The sequence below is a fragment of the Terrapene carolina genome, unplaced genomic scaffold, assembly GCF_002925995.2.
Source record: "Terrapene carolina triunguis isolate 2854851 unplaced genomic scaffold, T_m_triunguis-2.0 Scaffold238, whole genome shotgun sequence".
Taxonomy (NCBI): domain Eukaryota; kingdom Metazoa; phylum Chordata; order Testudines; family Emydidae; genus Terrapene; species Terrapene triunguis.
Window position 1 is genome coordinate 16,108,405 of NW_020664589.1, and position 18,051 is coordinate 16,126,455.

The window sequence follows — 18,051 nt, forward strand, 5'->3', positions numbered from 1 at the left end:
GTCCCCTAGAAACAAAGAAAAAGTATTTGTTAGATTAATTTAAAACATTGGCAGATAACATTGAGACAAAACTATGTTTCACAAACATATATGGCCTTTTTTAATGGTTTGAAGGTATAAAAAAGCAGGTAAGAATATATTGTTATGGATACTGATAAAAATGGCTATTCCTTAAACCATAATGGACCTGTTCAATTTAATTTAATTCCTTCTCCAGTTGTGAGATCTGAATATCATTTGTGCTGTGAGCTCTTTCTCCCTTTTTTTGAAAGCTAGTCTTTCATTCTTTAAGGAAAAAATAAGTATACCTCAGCAAGGTTTACATTTGAGTTAGAATGCTGTATGCTATTTTCCCAATGGTTTATTTAATGCAGACTTTGAGCTGTATGTACCATATATAAGGTTGTTTCTTTTCAATCTTGTTGCAAGGTTTTTCAGTCAGATGTGTTAGGTTATATGTGGCTGACTTAGTAAAAACTGCTCTGTTGCTCCCATAGGATTGAAATCAGCAAAAGATTATTCCGAATTAGCAGCAAGATAAGTGCTAAGATTCGCGTTCTTTGCTCCTCTCAGTGTACTGAAGATGATTCATTAGGCCAGGCTCCGTGCAAACAGTGTTTTGGTTTTTAAAATGCTATATTTATAAAGCTTTCTCAGCTGAAAGCTTGCAGATCTTGTGCATGCCAAATTCCCATTGAGGTCAGTGAGAGATCTGGGTGCACAAGGACTGTGAGCCTGGGACCCTGACGTATTTAAGATATTTATTAACCTTTCTTGCTCTTCAGTTCTGGTAAATAAAGATGAATAATCTGAGAAACAAGAAAGTCCCCATAGGAAATCATGACTGGATAAGATTTGTGAAGGGGGTTGTATTCCCATCCCTAAAAAACAAACAGTTTAACATATTCATTAAATTTGTACACAGTTACAAATACACGTTTTAAAAAAAAACCTGCAGGTTGAGTTAGCAAACTTTACTAGATACCCCATAGCAAAGATGTCTAAAAAGGAAATAATATTGGTTAGTGGATTGTTAAAGAGTATGCTTCTACCTTTTGAAAAGGGTGTTCACACACAGATATTCTGCTGTATGTGGTGTTTTGTTTATTGTCAATTAACTTGGGAATTTTATTTTTGTTAAATGGTTTAGTTGGATCTTTTCTTGATTTAAAAGGCAATGTTGGTCCAATATGAAAAGGATACAGGCCATAAATAAAAACCTGTGTATTCCTATGTAAACAAAATGGTTTTCAAAAACTTACTATTAAATTCAATATTAATGCAGCAAAACGTAGCTGTTGACAATTTGAAGAGAGGTGCTGGTTGTTGTTGGTATTTTCTTGTTTTGATCTTTTGTTTTAACTACCTGAATCCACATCTTTGAAATCAGTTCTCAATATTGCCTTTTCAATAACTGAGATTTATGGAGGGGAATAATCTCGTGTTTCTATTATCTAAAACCTAAAACAGGCAATTAAATCAATTGTCTGGTTTAATCAAATCAGGGATTTTGCATATAAGTAAGATACAATATTCTATATAGGGCCTTTATGTAGGGACATTCGGATTCACTCACTGTCTCCAATGACCTATGTTGTCCCCATGATTGTTTCAATCCTGTGGTATTGTTCAGTTGTTTAGAGCTTGTTGGTTTTGAATGCTGTACATTTTTTTACTACTGCAATCCTAATGTTTCTTCACATACTTGTACAGTTCCACATTTGATGTACTAGTCTGAAATTCTGTTAAAAACATGAACAAAAATGGAAATGATATTTCTTTGGAAGTGTATTTTTACTGTATATCTAATTTGAACTAGTTGAACATACTTCTTTACATCTTGCATGATAGGTGTGTAGTTCATTTTTTAAATATGAAAGAGACTTGAGAGTAACAGATCAAAAATATAATGAAAACTATACAAATATGGAAAATACATACATTGATTTGCTACTTTTTGACTCAAGATACTTTTTGAAATACATTTCTCTAGATTATTTAAGGTAATGCAGGTATTTTGTCTTTTAATTTATACCTAATACAAAACAGTAAAATGGATTACACATCAGAGAATTTTTGAAGCCAGCATGCAATTCATTGAAACACTTGATTGCTCCCTCAGTCAAATAGAGGGAAAGAATATTTGATCTTAAGAATGATGACCAAATCTATCTGTATTTAAGGTAAAGTTCCCTAGCGATTGTTCTTACGAAATATTATCACAATTTAAAATATGTTGATACAGTTAAATTTTACATTTCAGAAACTTCATTCTCTACTCAAAGCTTACGTATTGTATGTTTAGGGGGATACATTGTATTCTTCATATATAATGAAGAGTTTGAATCCCTGCTTTAAGAGCAAAAGTCAGTGCAACCTTAAATGTTATGGGTGCAACCAGTGCCTCCATAATAAAACATACTGTTTTGGAAGCCAGGCCTGTAGGTATTTGAAAAGTGCATATTTAAGTATACTTTCCTACAAATAGGTTTGGTATTTTTGGTGCCTTGCAAGATAAATATGTCATATGTTTAAACAAGAAAATAGAAAACAGAATCAGGCATGTGTAGCAACCACCTCCCTTAAAAAAATAAAGGGAGAGAAATAAGAAAGAAAAATAAAAGTGAGTCTTAGGGTACAGGGAATGCTGCTGATAGAGGACTTAGAACCAGTTCCAGCTACAGATGCTTCAGTGTAACATCCAGTGCCTAGACACTACAGTAACAGGGTCTTTAGTAATGCTTAGGCCTGGTCTACACTAGGCTTTTATGTCGAATTTAGCGCCGTTATATCGAATTAACCCTGCACCCGTCCACACCACGAAGCCATTTAGTTCGACATAGAGCCCTCCTTAAATCGATTTCTGTAATCCTCCACAACGAGAGGAGTAGCGCTAAATTCGAAATGGCCATATCGAATTAGGCTAGGTGTGGATGGAAATCGACGGTAATAGCTCCGGGAGCTATCCCACAGTGCACCACTCTGTTGACGCTCTGGACAGCAGTCCGAGCTCGGATGCTCTGACCAGCCACACCCCGGGAAAATTTGAATTCCTTTTCCTGTCTGGGCAGTTTGAAGCGCAGTTTCTGTTTGGACACCGTGGCGAGCTCAGCAGCAGTGGCAGCAGTGGCAACGATGCAGAGCTCTCCAGCAGAGATGGCCGTGCAATCCAATAGAAAGAGGGCCCCAGCATGGACGGATCGGGAAGTCTTGGATCTCATCGCTGTGTGGGGAGATGAGTCCGTGCTTTCCGAGCTGCGCTCCAAAAGACGGAATGCAAAGATCTATGAGAAGATCTCTAAAGCCATGGCAGAGAGAGGCTACAGCCGGGATGCAACGCAGTGCCGCGTGAAAATCAAGGAGCTGAGACAAGGCTACCAGAAGACCAAAGAGGCAAACGGACGCTCCGGATCCCAGCCTCACACATCCCGTTTCTACGAGGCACTGCATTCCATCCTAGGTGCGGCCGCCACCACTACCCCACCCCTGACCGTGGACTCTGAGGATGGGATATTGTCCGCGGCCGGTTCCTCAGCGGACGGGGAAGAGGAGGAAGGAGATGAGGAGGACGAGGCAGTAGACAGCGCTTACAACGCTGATTTGCCCGACAGCCAGGAGCTCTTCATCACCCTGACAGAGATCCCCTACCAACCCTCCCCAGCCGTTACCCCAGACACAGATTCAGGGGAAGGATCAAGCAGTAAGTGTTTTAAATATCCAAACATTTATTTACAACATAACTGGCATATTTAAAATATTAACAGTAGCTAAAGTGCTTTAAAACATGTAAACATTTATTTGCAACAAAACAGGAAGATTGAAAATATTAACAGTGGGTAAAGTGCTTAAAAACATGTAAACAGGAAAGTCAAACAAAAGGGGAATCAGTGCAAAGTGTATCATGATTACTCCGTCTTTGGGCGCCTCAATATATAGTCCGAACCATTTTAAAAAAATCTCACAATGTCCGCTTCATGATTATAGTGCCCAAAACCCTGCAGTCATTTGTCCCTCCAAGGGCACCTAAGCCAAGAACTGGTCAATGTAACCGGGGATCGAGGCGACATCCTCCGGGGAGAACTCCTCATACACCTCCTGCAGGTGTTTTTCAAGCCTCATCAGCAGGTTCCTGGGCAGGGACAGCTTATTAGGCCCCCCGTGGTAGGACACGTTTCCCTGCCACAACGCCAGCAGGTACTCCGGGATCATGGCCTTGCACAGCAGTGCAGCAAATGGCCCCGGTTTCTGCAGGCTGTCCCGGAGCATCTTCTCCTTCTGGCTCTCGGAGACCTTCAGGAGGGTGATGTCAGGCATGACTCCCTGCTGTGAATTAGGTAGGGGAAAGTTAGTATTGGGACTGCTTGCCCGTCCCTTTACAGAACTGCAACCGCCGGTTTACAGCCACGCGGTTTACAGCCGCGAGGGGCTGGGACAGGGCCAGAGTTCATGCTTGCAGGATTGCTGCCAGCAGAGACTCGCATTGCTTTCTATGTGAAAGGAGGCCAGTGCCACTCTTAAAGTTTTAAGCGGCCACAAGTCTACGGCTTACCATGTTTGCCATCTAGACAAAGTCCGGTGTCCTGCCCTGCTCCTCAGCTCGCCACAGCAAGACCGCAGGCACTGTAGGCGAGGGCCGAAAATTCGACCTTGTCCTCAGTGCGCGTGTGATAGGTGCTCTGCATGGTCTTGTTCACAGAGAAAGACTATGTTCTCTGTTCACAGATACATTGCTCTGTCTCAGGAATTCACTCCCTTTTTCCAATTCCCACAGCCACATCTGCCCAGAGGCTAGCGCACATTAGGAGGAGGAAGAAGAGGACACGGGAAGACATGTTTGCTGAACTAATGGAATGCTCCCGAGCACAGGCAGCCCAGCAGACACAGTGGAGGGAGAACTTGTCCCAAATGCACCGGGCAAACATTGAACGGGAGGAGAGGTGGCGACAGGAGGACAGGCAGGCTACTCAAACGCTGCTTGGACTAATGAGGGAGCAAACGGACACGCTCCGCCGCCTTGTGGATGTTCTGCAGGACCGGAGGCAGGAGGAGAGAGCCCCGCTGCAGTCTCTCTGTAACTGCCCTGCCCCGCCACCAAGTCCCATACCCCCCTCACCCAAAGTCCAAACACGGAGGGGTGGAAGGGGCCGGGAAAAATTTCACTCCACCCCTGCGGACTGCTCTACCACTAGAAGGCTCTCATTCCCCAAAATTTGAAAAGTCCTTTCCTACCCGCCTCACACAAGACCCCGTCCAAGTTTCACCCCCCCGTTCCATGTGCGGTTGTTAATAAAGAATACGTTTCTGTTCATTTCTGTTTCCATCCTCTTCTTTTGGAGGGGAGTCTGTCTGGAGGGGGGGGAAGGGCCTTGGTCATTGGACAGGACAGTCACCTTTAGCAGGGGGCAGGTGCAGCAGCAGGGCACATATACAGTGCAGTGACTAGTTATCCTGGTCAGTCTGGGAGGTGGTTTTCATGTTCTGTGTGGTGGGGGCGGTGGTGTTGCTCTGTGACTTGGTGGCGGGGGAGGGCAGTTACAGATCTTATGCAGCGGTCCTTACCCTGGATCACAGAGCCGCGCAGCAGGGGATCTGTAACCCTCCTCCCCCTGCAAGACAGTCACATAGCCGACACATACACGCAGTCCCGGCCAGGAGGGCTGGCAGGCTCCGTTGAAACAACCAGTCCACCATCGCGGAGCCTGTCATTCCTGGAGTTTAGAAGCATCATTTGCATCACAACCCTAAACCCGCTCCCCGCCACAGTCTGCGTCCCAGGTTTAAAACATTCCCGTGAAAACAGTAATAAAGACAACGGTGTCCATGAACAAAACAGAACAGATTTTATTTTTTGGGAAGGGGGTGAAGGGGGTATGTAATTGGAGAGGATAGTCGACGGCAACTGGGTAAAGAAACGGGGGCAAGTTCAGCTTCTGTGTCCACAAACTTAAAAGTCAATGGGTACCCTGCTCAGCCTTGAAACTGGCTTTCAAAGCCTCCCGGATGCACAGCGCGTCCCGCTGGGCTCTTCTAATCGCCCGGCTGTCTGGCTGGGCGTAATCAGCAGCCAGGCTATTTGCCTCAACCTCCCACCCCGCCATAAAGGTCTCCCCCTTGCTCTCACACAGATTGTGGAGCACACAGCAAGCTGCAATAACGATGGGGATATTGGTTTCGCTGAGATCACAGCGAGTGAGTAAGCTTCTCCATCTCCCCTTGAGACGGCCAAAAGCACACTCCACTACCATTCTGCACTTGCTCAGCCGGTAGTTGAACAGTTCTTTTTCTGTGTCCAGGGCGCCAGTATAGGGCTTCATGAGCCAGGGCATTAGCGGGTAGGCTGGGTCCCCGAGGATCACTGTAGGCATCTCCACATCCCCAACAGTTATCTTGTGGTCCGGGAAGTAAATGCCTTCCTGCAGCCGTCTAAACAGACCAGAGTTCCTGAACACGCGAGCGTCATGAACCTTGCCCGGCCATCCGACGTAGATGTTTGTAAACCGTCCCCGATGGTCCACCAGTGCTTGCAGCACCATTGAAAAGTACCCCTTTCTATTGATGTACTGGCTGGCCTGGTGGCCCGGTCCCAGGATAGGGATGTGAGTCCCATCTATAGCCCCACCGCAGTTTGGGAATCCCATCGCAGCGAAGCCATCTATGATGGCCTGCGCGTTTCCCAGGGTCACTACCTTTGACAGCAGTACCTTGACGATTGCCTTGGCTACTTGCATGACAACAACCCCCACGGTAGATTTGCCCACGCCAAAGTGGTTCGCGACTGACCGGTAGCTGTCCGGCGTTGCAAGCTTCCAGAGGGCTATGGCCACTCGCTTCTGGACAGTCAGGGCTGCTCGCATGCGGGTGTCCTTGCGCTTCAGGGCAGGGGACAGCAACTCACAAAGTTCCAGGAAAGTCCCCTTCCGCATGCGAAAGTTTCGCAGCCACTGGGATTCATCCCAGACCTGAAGCACTATGCGGTCCCACCAGTCCGTGCTTGTTTCCCGGGCCCAGAATCGCCGTTCAACAAAATCCACATGCCCCATTGCAAACGTGATGTCCTCGGCGCTGGGTGTCGTGGTTTCTGACAGCTCTGTGCTACTCTCCGACTTCAGGCCCTCACTCCGCTGCCGTAGCCTCCTCGCCTGATTTCTCTGCATCTGCCTCTGGGAAAGGTGTATGATAAGGTGCGAGGCGTTGAGAACGGCCACAACTGCAGCGATGGTCGCAGCGGGATCCATGATCGCAGTGCTGTGGCGTCCGCGCTGTCACTGATCAAAAAGTGCGCGAACTGATTTCCCGCCGGCGCTTTCAGGGAGGGAGGCAGGGCGGTAGTGACTGACGGATGACGACAGTTACCCAAAAGCACCCTCGCCACAATTTTTTACCCAGAAGCCATTGGGGGCTCGACCCAGAATTCCACTGGGCAGCGGGGACTGCGGGAACTGTGGGATAGCTGCCCACAGTGCACTGCTTCCAATGTCGACGCTTTCCCTGGTAGTGTGGACTGACAAAGTCGAATTACTGTCCTTAGTGTAGACACACACGTTCGACTTTCTAATATCGATTGCACATATTCGATTTAACTAAAATCGAACTACTCTCGTAGTGTAGACATACCCTTAGAGAGAGAGATTTTTAATGAATGCATGTGAATTGAGTTAGTTAATTTGTTACTTTATGACGCTGTATAAAACTAGCATTAACTCCATATGACCATTACTATTTTCCAAATGCAGTTGGTTTAAAGTTACTCTGTATGGAAAATCCAGTATGTACAGAAGGAAGGGCCAGAATGTCAACATTCAGTACATTGTGAAGAGACTAGCATTGGCATTGTGAATAAGGATATTTTCTCCTGTTCCCATCCACCTTTATCTTAACCTCAGTTCTGGGTACTGTTTTCTACAGTAAGACCCATGGAGAATTGCAGGTATTGGACCTAGTTTACTATTTCATGAGGGCAGGAAGACCCTTGTGTTTCAGTGACTGATACCCCATTTCTCTGCTTAGCCTCCCGCTCATGGGCCTCCTGCACATTCAAACTTGTAAACACTCTTCTCTTTGCATTGATTATTTTGGCTATATTCACAGCTCTTGGAGTTATTCACTAGGAGTTGAGCCCATTGACTAGCTTTGGAATGTTTCAGATTTGTCAGTCAATCTGACTTGGGAATGTCCATAGTTGGTGAAAGCAAAGTTCAAACTACTATATAGGTTTAGATAAAAGAACTAAGAGATCTGGTTCCATTGGTTCCAGCATCTTATATAGAGTCTTCAGCAATAACAACCAATTGGTCAAAAGTTTTCCTTTACCTTGTATGAGGAGATGTGTATTGCAGCAGCAAATGGGATAAGGAATGTCCTCACCATTTATCCAGACAAGACATTGAATGGATGATATAGAGCAAAGAAGGCCAGTTACTTGTTCTTAAGAGTGTTGCATTTCCAAGATAGTTCAGCCCAACAGTTTAAGGAGCAGCTTGACTGGGGAATGTAAGGGGTTTTGCTCATACACAAGTATAATCAATTTCAGACAACATTATTTCCTTTTTAATGTGCAAAAAATTCCCTTTGGGGGTCATGTTCTACTCACAGTTACACTGGGGTGCATGCATGAGTAGAACTAAGCAGACATTAGCCTTTTATCTTCTAACATATACTTGTCTAGGAGAGTGTAGGTATAGTCGGTGTCTGAACTGAAGAAAGGGTATTGATTGTGTGTGAGAGAGAGTTGGGGGGAGGGGGAGGGATTTCCCTGTCTCTGGAGCAGTTTATTCCTCTCTGGATATAGCTAAACCATTTCTGCTAGAGATGATTTTTATCCTTAGCTAATAAAGATACTTGTGAACAAAGAAACCTTCCCCTTACCCCCCTCTTCTTCTAAAATGCACCAAGTGGCCTCTGTATTTTCAAAGCATTCAGGCCCAGATTTTTAAAGGCTACGTGTAGAAGTATGTGTGCAAAATGCCCAATGCACATCAGAAGTGAGGTTTGCATGAGTGCAAATCCTAGTTTCACATCTAGTTTTGGTGTATGCAACTTATGCTAGCACCAAAGTGCATATATATTTTTGCTTTCAAAGTTTAAAACATAGCTTCCTTCTCAGACCCTTCAAGGCCTTTCTCCCCTCTGCTGCAGATGAACTGTGCCTTGTCCCATATTTGAGGTCATTTTCTTAATCTCCAGTATCTTGGTTTAACAGAGTAAATACATCAAAGCACAACATATACACACAGCAGTTTCATACACATTTAAGCATGGTCAAAAACGTAAGAAACTTACTAGGGTACATGAATATTGGGATAGATAATACTGGTTCCGAGAACTGGTGTCTGCTTTTTTTTTCACATATGAAGAAAAGAAACAAGTATTAGACTCTTCATCTAATTGTAATGAAAAAGTGCTTAAGAAAGTGTCTCAGGGATGGTTAGTCTACTTCAGAAAGGGGATACAAAGGAGAGATTTTTGACACACAGGCAATTAGAGGGATTACTGTCAAGAACAGAAATAATGAGGCAGATGGACTCTGAGCAGTCATGCTTTCACCTCCACAAATGGAGAGATGGTATATAATTTTTTGTGGGGTTTAGCTGTTTTAAAAAAATCTATTATGTGATTTTGATTTAAAAGCAGAGAATCAAGTTTGTCACTATCGTAACAATCAATGAGTTATCAACAATCTAAGATGTTAATATGCAGAGATGGCCCTACTATAGCACGAGAGTATACTTTTTACAGGCAAACATGGCTGCCTAATGGTGCCAGTAAAGCATTCCTCTTAACTGTCTCGCTATGTGAGACAATCCTGCTATCCAAGTATATTCATAGTCCTATATACCCAATGTCTCCTTGCCTGCCAATACTTAAGCACTGTCTGAATCACTGAGGAGGTTATGCTAAGTAAGGAAATTTAGATTAAATTAATCATTTAGATTTTTAATTAATTTCAATGTTGTATTTTGCTAGTTTGTCCCATATTTAGCCTTTTAATGTTCCTGATGTCACAGTATCATTTCCAGATTTTGTCATTGCAACTGACTTTGGCCTCATGCCAGGGAGGCAACCAAACGTAAAGAATACTGGGGCATGTAACTGAGCAGATTCCAGTTAAGGCTGAGTGTACATTATTCATTACACATTATTCTCCATTTTTATCTGAAAATCAATGTCAGAAATGTCAGTTATAGAAAAGCCTAAAATTTCAAATGCTTTGGGCTGTATTTCTGCTACATTTAGTTGCCCTTTAGTGAGTTTTCACTCTATACCTTGAGGGAAGTGTAGTCAACTTAGTGAGTAGGCAGGCCAAAAGAATTATTCCCAATTGGAGCAGCAAGTTGAGTTTGTTGACTGAGAGAGAACTCACAATATTTAAAATAAAATCCACCAACGCAACAAGTACAGATAGTTCTAGTAGAAGGGAATTTGTATTGTCCCCATCTTTACTACAGATTTCCCCTTTTTTCTCTAATCTTTACCACTTGTACTAATTAAGCAAATGTTTGTTCTCATGTAACAGCCCAGTCATACTGATTCCTGTAAAACACTGTTTTTCTGTAAGATGGCATTTATCAAATGGTCAATTCTAGCATTCAGTGAAAACACCAAAAGTACATTGGTGCTTTAATGAAGTTCTGATCAGATTAATTCAAGGTTGGCAGCTGTTTCTGGGCCCACAGCCTAGATCAGGGGTTCTCAAACTAGGGGTCGTGACTCCTCATGGGGTCGCAATGTTATTGCCTCCAGCATTTATAATGATGTTAAATATATTGAAAAGTGTTTTTAATTTATAAGGGGGGGTCACACTCAGAGGCTTGCTGTGTGAAAGGGGTCACCAGTACAAAAGTTTGAAAACCACTGGCCTAGATTTTTCACCAGTTTAGAGATATCAGACTCAGTAAGTCTAGTTTGTGATTTGTTCCATCCATTTTTTCCATTTAAGCAAAGCATAGTATTTTATTAGAATGCATTGGAACCTGCTTATAGTAAATTCTGGTATAGTGAAGTTATTTAGTGAATGTCAGTGCATTGCAGTGTGCAAATTGTAATTTGTTTCCTAGAGGATTCCACTTTGACAGGAGCTGTTCTTTTCTTAACACTTCATTGTAAGAGGCTTTTTTCTGGATTTTTTTTATTTGTTTGCATTGTATTGTAGGTATATTGGTTTATCAGTTCATTAAAACCAACCTTTAAAGAAAAAATAAGTTTTTGCAACAGCTGGTGGGAGTGTGAGAAAATTCATCTATCAGTTACACTGGTGTAAGTCCAGAGTAACCTATTGCAGAATTTGGCCCAGTATTTACAAAAATTATGAGGACAAAATAACTGGTAACAGTTACAGCTAGAGGGACACAAATAGCAGGACCCTGCTGTTACATCCTATGGTAACTCTGTCTAACTGATAAATGCCAGCAGTGACTATTTACAGGCGCATACTGATTACTGTATAATTACAGTTAGTGAAGTCACAATAGATTCTCATACTAATCAGCACTTTGAACACAGAAATAACCATGTACTTTCCCCATAATGACACAGAACTAACCATGCTGTTACCCAGGCACTGCATGGTAATTACCATGTAATTCAATGTTCCTCAGTTACTATTAGAGAATGGTGAGAAGATATTTATGCCCCTGTAATTTGAAGTGTCACTAAGAAAGGCTGCTTGAATTTCCATGAGCATATGTCTCTAATGGAGACGAACATGGATAATAAGCTTCAACCTAAGTAATACTAGTGCAGGCTGAAACCTTTATTAGAGAATTCAAAACCACTTTCCCTATCCCATTTTATATTGCCGGATACAGTATAGAAGTCACATGCTTTGTGTTGATAAATTTTGCAAGTGCCATATGAAATTGATCAATGCAATGAGAAGACAGCACCAGAGATGTTTAAACCTCCTGCTGTTTGCATTCATGTTTAATACACAAACAGAAAGTTCATGGAAAGTGAATGTGTGTTGCATGCTGATTTGCTGCCATGAGCTGGTAAGTGATATGAGTTAACAGAGGCTTTCCTAGTGGAAAATAAGTGCATGTCACTTTATGCCACAGGGTGAGGATAGAGTGAATTGTCATGTTTCTGGATTCTGGAAATTCTCAGGTCAGTTTAAGGAATGGATGCTGTCATTAAGCCTGGAGAACACATAGCTATCAGCAGTTCTGTACCAGTAAAGTCCATAGTTGGCTTCATAGTTCTAGGTATTATGCTTTCTCTCTCTTCCATCCCCTGGAAATGGGTGAAGGTTTTCCTTTTATTTTTATCGTATTAAAAATATATTTTTAAAATATTTGTTGTATTGCATGGCAAAGTTTACCAAGATCCATAAAACAAGCAAAGAATCATCACCAACCACTATGTAGAACTAACGCCTTCCATCCAATTTCCAACGCATAGCTTAAACAACAAATTCTGCCCTCAGCTACCCATGTGTAGTCCCTGGTGAATTTAATAGTCATCCTTCATCAGAGTAGAGAGATGGACCAAAGGGACATATTTGCTTTACTTACATATTTACTTCAACAGCTTTGCTGTTGAAAAACCTGCCAGATGTATTTGGCAGATGTTGAAAGTCCTGCTTGGCTGAATGCACCTGGCCCGTCCAGTAGCAGTATGCCTCTGGTGCCAGCAAGCACCCCAGGTGTTAATAATACTCAGCACTTAGACAGCATGTCACATCTTCAAAATGCTGTACAAAGTAGCTAGCTGCACCACTACCTAATTAATATCCCGTACTCCCACATGCTCTATTGGTTTAACTCTGGCATGACAAAAGAGCTGGTGTGACACCAACAAGGAAAGGTTGTGAGCAGAGCTCTTGACTACAAGCGCCAATCCTCCAGAAAAACTTTGCCAGTGACTGTTTCATGATCCTCCCTTCATCGTTTCCCTCTGCTTGATGCCATGTTTTTTGCTGCCTCCATTCTGGGAATTAAAACAAACAAAGGGCTATAGCATAAACTGTACACTGAACAGGGAAGTAATCAGGCATGAGGCTGACCCCTTCTTTCAGGGCTATGAAAAGGGAAGAGTGGGTTCTGCAAGGCCACTGCTGCCACCTACAAGCTGGTGAGTAGGGAAAGCGAGTTGGTGGAGCCCTGACTCCAGGCTCCCATTGCGATGACCTGCACAGCTGAGCTGGCACGGTTGCCTACCCACCTCCAGAGGTCCTGTGAGGGTTTTTTGGTGTTCGTACTGCACTTTGACAGTGCAAAAATGCTATGTTGTGCCATCCTTGTTATACTGCAGTAAGTCTTGTTCTAGATTAATCTCTCCTTCTCTTGGTGAATATTTTCAATTTTCTTGGCTAGGCCTGCAGATATGTGCAAGTCACCCAGGGGCTCAAGAGACAGCAAAGTGGTGCCATATTTCATGCACATGAGCCAGCACGGCTCTTCATAAAGAGCTCTAGCAGACCATCTGCAGCGCTCGCTTTTATTCAGGCAGGATTTTTTAGGATTCTGGAAATGTGCTACCCCATTGCAGAGCTGCTGAGTTCCTTATTGAGAAGACATTACACGTAAGGAAATAAAATCTGCCATGGGTGTTCCCATCATCTCTTTCAACCAGCCCTAATTAATCCAGATCTAAATTTATCTCCATCCTACACACACCTGGCATCAACTCTCTCTTAGTATAGATTCCAACATGCTGAAGGATGGCACAAGTTACACTGCAGCAAATTTTATTTATGTTAGAGCAATGAACCTCACGTCATTTACTTTTTATTTATTTTGTGGTGGTGTTTTTTTTAGTGTAGCCCCCTTTTTGGGCCCTCATTTACCTTTATGTCTCTTCTAATTGTATCCTGTTGTGCCTGTAGAATTCAGGAGTCCATTCTGGATTAATATAAAAGTCAGACAAGGTTCTTTTCTATGATGCTTTACCATTCAGCTACCCAAGTGCAGACTATGTTTCTTGTAATGTTTTGCGCACTCGCTCTTTCCCTCCCTCTCTCTCTCAGTTGTGTCCCGCGGTTATAGCTTGCACACACCAACACCCACTAGCACTGACAGGATTCTCTACAGTCCCCTCTGGCAATTCCAACACAAAGGAGAAGTCGCTGAAAAGACATTTGCTGCTATTTGTAAAACTATATTCTCTCCACAAAACATCTCCGACTCCAAAGGATCCCTGTTCAGAGAGCAGTACATTTTGCTGCCATTCACATGCAGATAACATCATTATTAACTGGATAAGAAGAGAATGCAAAATGCAAACCAGATTTTTTATTAACATATAACTAAGGATTTCATGAAAACATGAACAATTTTAATGAATTAAATTAGGAGGAGGTGAGTAGAGGAGGGATGTGTGGTGATGTCAGGGGGGTTAGAAGACAGGGTGCATTTCTAGCAGGGCTCCAAAGCTTTCTGTTCCTCTTTCTGTTTCTCTTCCTAGTGGTTAGAGCAGGGGCTGGGAAACAGGACTTCTAGATGCTAATTCCAGCTCTGCCACTGAGTTACCGTGTCCCTGCCTCAGGTAGAATGTTAGGAGGCTTAGCTAATTGAGATTTATAAAGGGCTTTGAAGTCCTCAGATGAAAGGTGCTAGAGAAGAGCAAAATATAATTATGAATTGTTAATTACTATTATATACCATACAAACAGCCCCAGGAAAAATGCAGACTGGTGTTTTCAAGTCCAGGAGGCTCTCCAGTCATATCTGCCAAGGCCTGACTACTGCTGGGCATAGCTACCCTGAAGACAGGAGAGGGTGGTTTACAGTCTTCTGGAAGAAGCCAGTGGGAAGCCACACTGGGTCCATTTAGTGATCCCGAGGGTGAATGAGAAATTCACAAACCTATTGCACAATAAATGCAGATACATCTATATTGGATGGCACTGGATTTCAGGCCAGCCTGAAGGAGCCCTTTCTACTTTATAACAAGAGATTAGAAAAGAGAGCATCACTTTACCCTTAACCTCTACCCTTCTTTACCCTGCAACAAAAAAAAGATGGTCCCATAAAACAGAGGCTGTGGAAAACTAAACATGTGCTATATGTACACAATTGAGTGCACAAACACACCATCCTTTCTCCTTCCTTGAGACACAATGAAAGTGGGCTTTACAACAGAAACCTTAAGACCTATCATATATATAAAAATCACCAAAGCAATGTTCTGCAAGAACATTGGGCCTAAAGATCAGGAGTGCAGGATATTTAGGGTTAAAGAGAAGGTAGAATCTAGAGTCTACTCCATCTCTGGTCATTGGTAAGGCTTTTGGTTTTATCAGGAGTTTCTGACTCTAGGTATGTAGGTTGGAGGAGAAAAAGAGTTAAGTGATCATCTAAATTTTATGCAGCTCTGATTATCTGCACACTTACTAATCTCCCAAAGCCCTGTCCTAGGCACTGAACTTAGTGTAAAATTTGGAGTGGGTTCTTTGTGGGTTCATTTTTTTTCTTTGGTTTTTCCCAACTCCTAGGTAGGTGGTCTTATGAAGGGCTTGGTCCCAGGATATTACAGATGCTGTCCTAGCCAAAGCTGTTTTTTTGCCACTCTAAGATGGCTCTGTGCATTAAAAATCTATCCATCGCAGTAGGGTTGGGCGTGGTGATGTGTGCCTGTAATTCCAGCTCCTGGGAGGCTGAAGCTGGCTGATTGCTCTGGGGTTCTGGGCTGCAGTGTACTATGCCAATCAGGTGTCCAGTGCCACTGACAGCCTGGCTAGCAGGTGGCTGAAGGACTGGCTAGAACAACACAACTGATATGCTTGATCAGTGCTCTCTCTGTGAGGACTGATTGATCAAGGTGACATAGCAGTAACTATTGTTATTTATGAATAATTCTGGTGCAAACATGTCATGGATGTCACTTACTGCACTCTAAGGTGCCACAAGTACTCCTGTTCTTTTTGCGGATACAGACTAACACAGCTGCTACTCTGAAACCTGCACTAGCACTGTACATGTATGGCGCTGTCAGAATTTCAGGTTCAACAATAGCCTATAAAAGGCAAGCTTGTTATCCTTACTTCACGCCTCATTCCAGAACCTAAACTTGGGTGTGTTTGGGGTTTTTTAAATATTTTACTTAGTTGGTGAAAGGGACAATAACAAATGCCATCAGACACAGGAAAAGTGCAGCTGGATTGAAACTTGAGCATGAGAAAAGAATGTAGCACCTTGCTGGACCCCTAACTCTGCATGGGAGACCCCCCCCCCGCCACTCTGAGGGCACCAGGGCCTAGGTCATGCCTCTCTTCCCCAACTCCCATCTCGTGTGGCCTTGCAGAAAACTGCAGAGAGAAGCCCACCAGAGACTGCGGCCGGGGGCCGGAGCAGCCAATGTCGGCCCCTCCGGACATTGCGAGAACTCTCCACAGCTTCTCCGCCCTGTGCTGATTGGCTATTTGCTCCAACCCTCCCCTCCCCCGCCTCAGTCTCTTCCCCTCAGCTCACCTCAGGAGCCTTAAAAGGGAGAAGCCCAGTTCAGAAGGGGCCAGCCCTGGGGTGGGGGACAGAGTTCTCCTATTAGCTCCCAAAATGGGGGCCGAGGACGAAGCAGCCTGGGGGCTCCCGCAAACGCTGCCCTGAGCACACTGAGCCCACTCTGGCTCGTCAGGGATCTCCCCACAGGGGGAGGCCAGGGAAACACTTGGACTATGTTTGGGTTGTGCCTTGCCTTTGTCACCTTTCCTCTGAGGCCTGAAGATGGCTGTGGAAGAAAGCCTACAGGCAGATTGCAGTAGAAAGAAGCCCGGGGAAGCAGCCCAATCTGCTGCAAGGGCCTAGACTGGACCCAGGATAGAGAGAGCGGTTGGGCTCCCATACGGCCCAAGGAAAGACCTGGGGAAGGCCCCATGGAAGGGCGTAAGGATTAGCGGGCTGGAGATCTGGCACAAGGCTGCTGGACTGTTATTGCACTTGACTCTGATTGACGCTAAAAGGGGCGAGTCAAAAACATGACTGGCCGGAGAGCCAAGTCACAAGACAAAAGGCACCAGCAGACCTGAACGGACGGTTGCCAGGGCTATGGAGGGGAAAACCCTACCCAGCCACAAGGTGGCGCACTGGCTGGTGAGTGACTTCATCATAGTACCCCTGACATAAAAGACACACAGGTTCCAACAACGGAGATTTTTTTATATCGGTGACTCTTAAACAAGCCTCTGTAGGGCAGTAGAACAACAGGGAACCTTTGGTGCTTCAGCATAAGCAGAAAACATTAGTTATCTAGAACCTGCTTGTGATGGGGCAGACAGGCGCCACTCAGGCAAGGAGGCTCTGGGGACACCCACAGCTGATGTCAGGCATGGAGAGGGGAGTTAGAAGGAAGAGACCTAGCCTAGTTTAGGGATGACCAGGAAGAAGAGCAGAACTCCACTTCTCATGGGAGAGAAGCCAGGTTGCAGCCTGAGACTGAGGCAGCTTGTTGGTCGGACAAGTCCTCTTGTGGAAGGGATGACCGGACCCTGGGAGACCAGCCAAAATACTGACTGAAGATAAGCCCTGAGGGAAAAGGTGGGCTCACCAGATGACCCCGGTTTTGAGTTGCAGAGACAGCGACCTACCCGTGGAAACTGACAGCTGGGTGAGTCATGCCTTGATGGGCCACCATGAGGTACCACAGAAACAAATTGTATATTTTTTACTAGCCCCTTTCTCTGATATTTATCTCCTGGACTAGTGCATATAGAACAGGTGTGCAGGTATTTACTAGTCACATGCGTATTTTTTTTTAAAATAGGGCTCTATGTTCATAACTAGTAACCTCCCTTGCTGTTTACATAATTGAATACTGTCAATGGTCCAGTGATGGCCAGTCCACAATTTGTTAGTGATGGAATTGAAATGATCCTATATATGCTGTGGAATAGGGTCATGTGTGGATTCTTTCTAGTAGCTGTATTTGTCTTTTGTAGGCTTGTCTGCTTTTATGAGACAATGAAATAATGAGATATCAGCTGTGCTCATGGAATTTTAGTATCTGGAATGTGAGAATGCTCTAAGCAGACCAGACCTTGCTTCATTTTTGCCACCAGAAAGGGCTCACTGAGCCAAAAAAGCCCATAAAAAGTTAAAAACAATTATAAAGGTATTAGTC